Here is an 11,327-nt window from a genome sequence, read left to right as displayed (position 1 = left end):
TGATGAAACTTTAAATAATTTAAATTTTATTGCACAATAAGAATATTTATTGTAAAATATTATTATATTATAAAAGAATTATTATAACACAAGTAAATTTCCAAGATTAGATTTCATTTACTGTTATGCATATGCACGTAATTTATATTATTGAGTAATTTAAATTATTTTTCACGTTATATTATGTTATTTTGACGGTATGTCAAATAAGATGCTATGTATCAATAATTTTAATCAATATAAATACTTTACTGCAGTAAATGTGAAATAGTATCAGCAATCGTGAATTACAATGAAACGAATGAGTAAGCCACTTGTCTTATATAGGATGTTTCGTAAAAACTGTAATTGCTGAAGGAGAGATACTTAAGAGCATTTTGAGAAAAAATCCTAATATTGAGGTAATTATAATTTTTCAATATAATATATATTAATAATTATAATCTTCGAAATAATAATCTTCGCATGCAAATCGTTATATTGTTATTAAAAGAGGCGACACAATTAGCTTCCGCGTTTAGCACTTTATGTTATATCACACCTGAACGCGCAAATTTTAAACGGTACGACTAATTCACGAACGTTTAATATATATATTTTGCTTATAATTTAAAAACTAGTCTCACAGAAAAAAAAGCAAGTAGCTGTCATAATTAAAAACTGCGTGTGGTAATTAAATGGTAGGTGTCAATGGACACAGTTAAGATATACGAAATATAAGAATCGTAGTTAATGTAGCTATGTCTTAGCTATGATACTTATATTATAGCAAACTATTTTGCCATAGTTTATAAAATAGTTATTTACGGCAGTAAATCTATTTTAACAAATCAAAATTAGCTATGACAGGACAAATTTTTTTCCATGCTCGACATTTTAGTACTAGAATTTTTATCTTCAATGATTTCAGGAATCTACTTTTAAACATTGTTACGATCTTTATAGAACATCCTATATATCGCTCTATTTATTCTTGTAAACAACTATCTTAAATATATATTACATCACGTACAACAACAAGCAAAAAAAATGTACAAGACACGTTCAGCTAAAAATATTTCCAATTCGAGTGTTCGATGGCCTTGCACTTCGTGCCTTCGTCGGGACCGAATTGCATAACAAACAATCATCACGCAACAAAGTAATTACTACAAACACACGTGTCTCGGAGACGCATCGCTTGTGCAAATATTTATCATCACAAGGATCCATTGGACAGCAAAACAGCTTGTCGAAGACGTTCGTATGCGTTTTCCGCGATGTGTTTATTCCGCGAATATATTCTTTCTTCTTTTTTTGCATCTTTACATGACAAAACTTTTGTCGAGCTACTATCATTGAAATATCAAATGATGCAAAATTGCTGAGTCTTCGTCAATTGTGTTCTACTCGACAAAAATAATAGTGCAATCACAACATGCGTGGCATAAATGTGTTTATAATGCAATGTTGTTTATAACTGTATTGTCATAAAAATTCCGTGTTAAAATGCAGTTGCAATCATAAATGATGGGTGTAAAAAAGCGACGTAAAAACTAGTTAATCCATAAAAAATAATTTACGTAAGATTGTTGCTTTTCTAGCAGGTTATATACAAGCACAACATAAAATCATTCTCATGTGAGATCAATTTGCGTTATTCTATTACTAATGATTGACAGGGCTTATGCAATCCATACCCGACCAAAGCTTGGTCTTCTCGAATCAAACATCCTATCGGACACCAAAGACGTTGGAAGATAAATTTAAAATACGTTTGCCTTTACACACGGAGCTACGAAACGATTGTCTCTCGGGCGGAAGGCCGTGTGTCTCTTGCAAATCCAGCATGCCGAGTCCTATGCTAATCTTATTTGTGTACGATTACGTATGTTTATAACATGCAAAGAAATTCCGCGGCGCGCGTTATCAGTGTTTAGTCAGGAGCGCCAGCGCGTGGCATTTCAGGCCAAAGTCTGTGAGGTAGAGGAAAGAAAGGAAAGGGAATAGAAAACGACAGAGTCGGAGGCGGCGAAGGAAAACAGACGTAAAGGCACTCACAGAATTTCGCGCGTATGCATTTGGGACTGCAGCACTTCCGAATTTTGTTCTTTCCATTACCATCCGCTACGAACCCCTGCAGTTAACATTTTCATTTTACGCAATCGAACAGCTCTGTGTGCTATTCGTACAATAGTTACTCGCTTATTCGTCTAATTATCATTACTAAACATGACGGTTAGCATGTGGTAATACTTAGAATTTAAATTATCTGATATTGACTTGTGAACTACATTAATAAATATGTATGCTGTCGTCATACCACTTGTAAAAATAACAATGTTACTTTTCCTAATTATGAAAATAATAATATTATGTATCAAGCAAATAAATATTCTAAGTCTCTTTGCATGTATTTAAATACTTTTGAAGATTAGCATACAACTATTGAAATATACAACTATTACATAAATTCCTTGCAGCTCTTATTATTAAGGAGTGAAAGACCACGTGCACCTTCAGATTGTGAGGTTCGACATCGTTTGCCCACAGAATTAATAAAATGTGACGATCAGCAGAATTGGTTTAATCCATTTCGGCTCATAGCGGTTCTTCGCAGAGGTCGACCTTTAATTCTTTAATTAATTCCAACCCCGCGTCTCTCTTAATGAAGGAACGAAGAATCTTAAACCGAAAACCGCGACAACGCGGAAGGGATAACGATTCTCGTCGCGAAAACGTAAGAGTTTTCAGGGGGAAGCGGGCGGAGAGCAAAGGGAAAAGACGATGAAGTTCGACGTGTGTACACGAGGGGGAGAGGGGCAAAGGAAAAAGATATAAGAGTACGAAAGAATGAAAGTATAAGGGCCGACGCTGAAGGGCCATCGACTACAGATAAGAGGGACTCCTAAGACTCTTTTAAGAAAAGGTTAAATAAAGGTCGGAGGCTGTGCGCTTGTTGTTGGCTGTTCAGATTCCTTCGACCCCCGCCCACCCCTTTTGAGCCCCTCATTCCCTCACGGGTACCACGCGTAACCCCACTTATGAATCCCGGAGGCTTCTTCGAGTTCAACCCCCTCGCGCGGGCTCTCATATCTTTTATATATTAGAATTTTCACCAACGTTTCCTCGCAAAAGCTCCGCTCTGTTTACTGTTTGGATTTATTCCCCCGCTGCAGCAACCTCTCTTACTGAAACTCCCGTGGCTGTATATGAGTTCCTTATGTACATCCTCGCCGTGATACTTTCGGTTCTCCACGTTGCCGAACTTTCTACTACGCTTCATCTGCTGGTATAAGGGTACCTTTGCAAAAATCCGTCAATGCTCAGGAGTTTAGACAAATCTCTGACTCATCATTATTTTTGGCTAAATATTTAACAACTCAATTTTCGTAGATGTATTGAAAACGACTGTCTATGTAAACTTCTATATATAAATTCATAAAATATAATTTCATTTTGTTTTCAACCGTGCAAATATATCAAAATGAGAAATGTAAAATTAAAAGAACATTTCATATACGAACACTATATGTAATTAAATAAAATTTTCTTTGAAAACATAATAATAAGATTTAAATCAAGTACTATATATTATTCTTTGAATAATAATAAGATACGTGTCTAATTTAGAATTATTTATCAGTCTCTAATTGAAGTAGTCGATTCAATAATTTGTACCCAAAAAGAAGTTTTGAGGTCTAACGAGAATCTCTAGGAAATCGAGCATTTTATATGAAACAAAAATTGAATACAATCACCTAATGATGCAATTGTAATGATTTAATAACGAACAATCAACGCCAATCGTTTTGTAATTGCTCACTAGGTGGAAAAAAGGAGAATATCGATATCAGCCGATAGGCGGAAATGAATACAAAACGGGTATCGAAATTTCTGTTGTGTAGGCGATTGTTCGATAGCCGTCGAACATCGGCCGTGTTTTAAACCGGTGGGATATCGTTAGATTTTAAACTCGTTACAGGCACGCTGTCAGGAGTGTTTATTCAGCGCGCTTTTCTGCATGTCGACGATGCGCGGACTAAGCTACGTGCGTCGAGTCTCGTTCGATGCTTCGTGTGTGCAGACTCGCTCGCGTTACAGATACTTTTACATGGGAAAAAAGCCAACGAAAAGAGTTGGACGTTTAAATTGATACCGCATCGACGATCTACTTGCACGATGAATTCAAATCACATTCCATGTCGATTCTTTATTTGTATTTTGCATTCACCTGCCTATTTTACTTCACAGTTTTGATGTACGTAGCTGCTTTATCAGCCGTCCAATTGTTACATATAAATTTTTCAAATTTAATCTGGAGGTCGATGTTTTAAACATATAAAAATAGGTTATTTGTACACAAGCATGGAAAGATAGTTTTACCGAAGTATCTAAAAATTTAGCTAGATATAAGTCTAAAAATAACTTTGTTTAAATATCAAAATAATTATGTAAAACACTTAAGCTGATTGCTAGAATATTAAAATATTTTGCAGCATTGCTCATCATATTTGAGTTTCCTTCAGAATTATTTTGATGGTCTAATAAAATTACATACATTTTCAGATTTGTATCTAACTAAATTTTTAAATATTCCAACAAAATCGTTCTTTCCGTGAAGGTATTGATTAGAAGGATGACAAAATAAATTTAATTTTTGTTTAAAAAATAATTATTTTCTTATAATATAGTATTGTAGCATATAAGAAATATAAAACGCAAATTTTTCTATTCTTCAATTGAATTAATTTATAGACGCGTGTATAACAATTATATGAATTGACAATATTTCTAGATCGTGTGATAGAAACAAAGTAAGACAGAGACCATAAAAATTATCATACATTATGTATGAGATAGTTTAAAAAGGTTTACTTGATATTACAGTACGCGATACTCTCAGGTTCTCTCAAGATACAAAAGAATAATGGAATTAAAAACCGGAAGACCGCATTCTCAACTGAGTTAACACCTGGTCCCCTTATTCGCTTTATCTGTCGAAATTCTCTTTTGGGTTTCAGTCGCAAGAGCAAAAAGGGAAGAGTAGCGAAGGGCAAAACAAGGGTTGGTGAGGTGTCCCTATCTCTCGTTTCGTATTCACGCGGTCGCGGGCCAATCAGAGGCGCGTCTCTTTACACCCGCCTCCTGTTGACGTTTGTCATAATATTTTAATATTAAATCGCGTTACGGGCAGTCATGCGCTCGCATAATCAGACGTTACTCACTGGCCCGAGTGTGTGTAAGAGTCTTACGAACGCGAGAGGGAGAGTGGAAGAAGGGAGGATGAGCAGACGCGACACGAGTATTCGACGTCCCCATCGTTTCGTGAGAAATGTGGAATACAAATTACCCTACAGATTCCGACCCCCCCTGTCGCTATCATTGCCAAGTTCGAAGAGAATGAGAATTTGGGAATAATAAATATCTGGGCATCACAGAAAACATTTGCTAGAAATGTCTAGCTTACATGTAAGAGATGCAGACAATTGAAAAGATATTTAACGTAATGTGTACTTATTCTATTTCTTATCTTCAAGAATTATATATTATAAATAATTAATTATCTTTTTAAATATAAAGTACACAGAGATAGTACCGTTGGTTGAATGAATTCGACTTATATAATTGGAAAACGCTCTCCTAACAAAAGAGACTCCCCAGCCCCAGCAAAACGTCCACAACTTCGCACTTTCCGTTCAGGCTGCAAATATGTCCGTCTCGGAGAAAATAATCGCGAGAGGTGAGTCGCGTTCAGCTAGAAATGTCACTTACCCCTTTCGGCGAGCGAAGGGATATCCGCTGGTGACTTGACGTGACTTCTGAAAGGACGTGCAATATTGAAAGGAATTAACGATTCCGCGAGCGTCCGTTTTGGTCCGACGGTCCGACGAACGTTTCACGTGCTGCGGAAAAGAGAAAAGGGGCGGAATTGCCTGGGCGGTAGTACGGGCAGGTTTCCTGGGACGATTGACTAGCCATGGCGGATATTTGGAGAATGGCTAGGACCAAGCGGACGGAATGTCTCTGGTCTCAATCGTTAACGGGCTGTGTACATTATAGATGGCCCCGTGATTGGTTCGTCAGCCTCTCAAAAACTCGAACTCATCGCCGTCGACCTCCTCCGCCTTCTCTCCTCGCTCGCCCTTTCTCTCTCACTCCTCCACCGAGCCCTCAATGCCGGAGTTCCGGAGTTACCTGGTCGTCGCCACTCGTTTCGAAGGTTTATTTTAGTGCAGCGACGCGACCGAACGGATCACGATGACGATCCTGGACTTCTATCGGAGCTGATTCTCCCGACTGACAATGTAGAAGCGCCCTTCCATTGATATCAATTAGTACGATTCGCTAACCTTCGTTCGCCAGGATTCCGTTCTCTTGCTGAGTTTGTTCATCGTCTGACGATGTCTCGATCGTTACAAAAATTCTTGATTGAATTATCGTCATCGTTTGCAATCGCCAAATTGCATGCGTCCAAATTTTGGGTAGTATTACGATAAATGTTATCAATTATTCAGCCCTGTGATCTCATGTGGATATTATCGGAACAGCGGAAAAAATGATTTCTTAATCTTTAGAGATTGGAGGTCTATTTTTCAAATCTTAGTCTTTCCTTGAGCAATTAAGATTTATTTATAATCATTGTTTCATTGTATTCCTTGTCTCAAAATATGATATAACTTCAGCATCATTTACAGTTTTCTCGTCCTATATATGGTTAAAGGAATCTTCAAAGATGGCTTGCAATAATTAATGAAAATAGTATTTCAATAATGTTAATTGCTTCTTATGTAATGTTTATAATGCTATTTAAAAAAAACTCTATTTAAAGACTCTGTTTAAAGAAACAGTTTGTTATTTCTTCGTCTTCTATCTCAACATATTCTCTATTTCTGGACAATTAATGGTGCAAATAATCATCTCGTCGGCTATCTGCAGAAAAATATTTACGTGAGTATTAAATATGTTTACGTTGCTCTTGACGTATTTTATAAATGAGGAAGGTCTTGTGTGAAAAAGAGTGGCCTTTCGGCGCTCACGGAATAACGTGACGGACGCGGCGCAAAGGAAGAAACAAAGATCGCTGGCATTATGCAAGGTAAACGTTGCCCATGGTATGCTCTCCCGTAGGTATCCACTGTCTGTGTGTACAGGAATTAACGCATAGAGGTGTGGGACTGTCGCAGCTGGATAGGCGAGATACAGGAGATCGAGGCTGTCCAGAGAGATGGAACTGAAGAGACGAAGGGAGCGAGAAAGTGTGCGTGCGAACCCATCCGCGAGAGCATAGGGCCGACATTGGCAGAGGGTGAGAAACGAGAACGGATGAACAGAGAAACCGGAACAGAGGGTGCATCGGAGAGAGTAATTTCAACATTCTGCGGGTTTGCTTACATCCATCGGTTCAGCGATTTCCGCGTACGCATTGCGAAATGTGCAACGTCGTACGTGTCGCTGCAGAGACAATCTCCAATTTCTTCTCTCGTTTCGACAGAACGAGTTTCCGGTTGGATACACCGATACAAATGATAAAGAAAAAATTGAATAAAAAAAAATGTATACATATACATGTATATAAAATCCTTCATACTTCACAAGCCACATATCTTATTTCCTTGATTTATCGATTTTTTTTTTAGCAAAATATTGTAAAGAGTATTTATCGGTAATTTACTATGTTAAATATTTCTATAATTACTTCTTCAATTGCTTACTTTTAAAAAAGTACTCCTTTTCAATTGTTCATAACTTTAATATAACTACTGGTTGCAATTTAAAAAATATGTAAAATATTTCACGAAACAATGAATAATTACATAATCATAAATGTGAAATAAATAAATTTGTTTAACAGAGAGTATATCGTCAAACAATAATTAGAAAATGGGAAGTATATAATCCATGAAGATAAAAATAAGAAAGTGAGAGAAAATTTTCCCTCTCTTAGTAAAGTCAAATGTTTATATATACATGAAACAATCTGTTGTTCCATTGAAACAATGTTTAAAGTTTCTCTTCGAAGAAACAAGGAACTAGATGGATCCTTAGGCAATGGCCAGGTAATCTCTTCGCGCTGGAGAAGGTTGTGTTTTACTTTCATTCCGATTAATAATTCAGTATCAATTAGTGGCCGTTTGAATTATGAAGAGACCTTTCTTCGCTCCTGACTTTCCGGCTGGCGGATCTCGTGGCTTCCTTGCCAAAGGAACGAAGCAAAAAATACAGGGTCGACGGGATACCTGCGCTCGGATCTCGTATGGTATATTACACCCGCTCCGTTTTTGATTAAATTAAGTCAATTGCCGTAATAAGTACGCCAGCATATCTAAAGCGTATGCTTTTACTTGATTAAGAGGTAATTATTCGAAATGTTTGAGTGTCAAACTTTCGGTACTCTTCCAGTTATTTTTCTTGGAGATTTTCCAACTTGGACGTAAAATCGAATCTAATAAGTTTATGTAAATTTCACGTATATCACAATAAACGCGATAGTAAAATTGAACTGCATGTCGAGAGAAATTCGTAAAACCTGCCTTGATAAAACGCGCCTCATGTTTTAAATACTCTTCATGTCTATTTTCTGAAAAAGGCAGCTCAAACACTGCCATGAAGGAACAACAATTTTCAGACTCCCGTTGTAGTTATACAAACACCGTTAGACTTCTCCGTTACATTGAACGCGATATTGTAATATCGAGCAGCAGCAAACACGACTTCTATTAATTCCATTTTCGCAAAGATACAGTAGATTAACGAAGGATGGACGGAGGGTGGAGAACGAATAAGGGAGGAAGGAAGAGGTACATAGAGAGAGAAAGAGAGAGTGAAGAGGCTGCTGAAAGAACATGGTGAACCAGAGAGGCCGCTGGAAGCCCTCGCTGATGCAGTGGAGAAAAGGAAAGGCTGACGAAGGCAAAACCGCCCCTGAAAAGTCTCAGGGGTGGAAAAGACTGGGACGATGGTTACCGCCAAGTGGATGTAATTTTTCCGTTGTTTGATTTTCATTAACGACTTGTGGCCAACGCGGACTGGCAACAACGTGGCTTGAAGGCAGGGGAAGTCCAAGAAACGGGAAATTATGCTCCACCAAACAGATGTATCCTTTATTTCATTTTCTTCGGTGAATGTAGTCAGAAGTTTATTCCAGCCGCTAGAGGCGGTTACGCGTTAATGGCAAAAGTCAGGAGGAAACAGAATATCTCGTGTTTTATCGCTCGGCATTATCGTCCAGCTGCAAAATATCCTGAAATAAGGTCAATGAGGAAGCTACGGAACGAGTTATATTCAGTATCGAAAACAGAATGGCATAATAAAACGAGAAAATCAATTTGACAACTTTTAATTCGGACAGTTCCTTCAAACGTAATCCAATCACGAAAAGCTTTAGGTATTGTACGTATAGACAGATAGACAGAAAGAAAAATAAATACAATTTTATTACAAAAATATTAATTAAGATATTTTTTTACATGTATCATAAAAAAGTGACATCGAATTTATGTAACATATATAAGTAACGTTAATTCAGAAGTACAAAAGACTTAATACAAATTTCATAAAATTTTAGATTATGTATTAATTAATTAAATGTTGATAACACTAATATTATACTACATTTTTTATACCTTATTATATTTTCATTAGGATAAATATAATAAAAAAAAATATATACGTATAAAAATATTAAGAGAATGTTACGCCTGAATCAAGAGTTAATTATACCCTTCTGCAACTCAGTAAAAAAATAAACTTTTATTTACAATTTAACACAGAATACATGTTCCTGTGTCAGAAAAGCAAAAAACCTCCGATGTAAAGACATATGGCTACAGGAGGCAGGCGGAGGCAGAATTTCTCTCTCTCGAGAAAGAGCGGCCCCAATGCGATTTTCCCAAAAAGGCAGTGTGGACGCGATAAAAAAAAGGCGCGGAGTGAATAATGGAAAGTGGCGAATTCCTTTTCTGGTAGTCGCGGGGCAGACGAGCTCCATTAAAGGTCTCTAAATCCCCGACGTATCCCGCCCCCTTGCGCTATTCACTCATCCCTGCAACCCCCCGATCCCTCTCGTAACCTCGCCGCGTACATGGATGGATCATGACCCAGCATACGGGCGTTCGCTTTTGCTCGTAGACGCATATTTATTCGCAGTCCATTTTGGTTTGTTTGCACAAACGAGAGAGTCCGTCAGGCCGACGACGGACCTCCGACCGCCGTCGCCTGGTCGCCCCACTTTTCCGGGTACTTCGCTTTTGCATTCCTACGCCCACTCGATTCCGGGGATAAAAAACACAAGGGAAACTGGCCGCCAATGTCCTTGACGTACTTTTTCACGATTGCTTTATTGTAAAATCGCATCGCGAGCTTTCCGGGTTTACTTTTATAACAATGTTTGAGATGGCTTCATCTAACAATTATACGATTCATTTTATTTTTTATTTTTCCATTTATTGTTTTAAAAACATGTTCAATAATTTTAATGTGCCGTAGCATAGAATATCTTCAAACTCCTTTTACATTATCATCTCTAATTTTTTAATAGAAACGCAATTTTTAATAAAAACGAAATTCCTAAGTCGTTTGACTCAAGGATGAATATGTCTGTTGGTTCCAAGAAGGAAGTCCTTCAAGAGTTGCAGCGCAAAAATCGAAATTGCTTTTAAATGGTAGCGCATAAATAGAAGATATATTTTGCATAATTAGATAGTGTAATTTTACAATTCTAAACGACTTAGGAATGAATATGATTCTTTGCTCTAAAAGGACAGTCATTTAAGAGATGCAGCGCAAAAATTGAAACTACATGAATATGAAAGCGTATAAATAGTCTATAAATCCTGTGTATTTGATTTTCCAAATCGGTTGTTATTAACATGTGGAGGGGGGGGGGGGAAGCTGACTGACAGTCTACTCAGCCACCCCCACAAAAAAATTTTTTTTTGAGTGCAAAAATTTTTTTGCAGATTTTGAGAGCGCATAAATAGTGCATTATTATATAATTTATTCATTAAGATTTGGTTAAGTAAGGGGAGGAGGAGGAGCCAGGCAGACAATTTAAGAACTGACTCAAATTATTATTTTATAAAACCAAAAATTTATAATTTAAGTTAGATTGTGAAAAAATTCAGTAAGTGTAATCACGTTAGCGAAATTCAATTAATAAACTTCTTCTCACACTTGTCGTAAAATACATCTTCAGCTCCTGGAAAAAACAATAATAAACGATAGTGATGTAAAAAGGAAGCGCGATTAAGAAGAACATAGTAAAAAAGGGTTGCGGGATTCGAGTGGCGTCAAACCGTTTTGAATTTCAAGCTCGACGCGGTTGGAATATCGGATGAAATTGTGGT

At 37.1% G+C, this 11,327-nt stretch overlaps 1 protein-coding gene across 19 annotated transcripts in view; it reads right to left on the bottom strand.

The window, feature by feature from the left end:
* The window catches only part of FoxP (forkhead box transcription factor P), a 308,217-nt gene that overhangs the window by 31,162 nt on the left and 265,728 nt on the right, over window positions 1–11,327 (bottom strand). The window lies entirely within an intron of this gene.

The sequence above is a fragment of the Acromyrmex echinatior genome, chromosome 5 (genome assembly GCF_024713525.1).
Source record: "Acromyrmex echinatior isolate Ae372 chromosome 5, ASM2471352v2, whole genome shotgun sequence".
In the NCBI taxonomy this organism is placed as follows: Eukaryota; Metazoa; Arthropoda; class Insecta; order Hymenoptera; family Formicidae; genus Acromyrmex; species Acromyrmex echinatior.
This window is presented reverse-complemented; position numbering and strand designations above follow the sequence as displayed.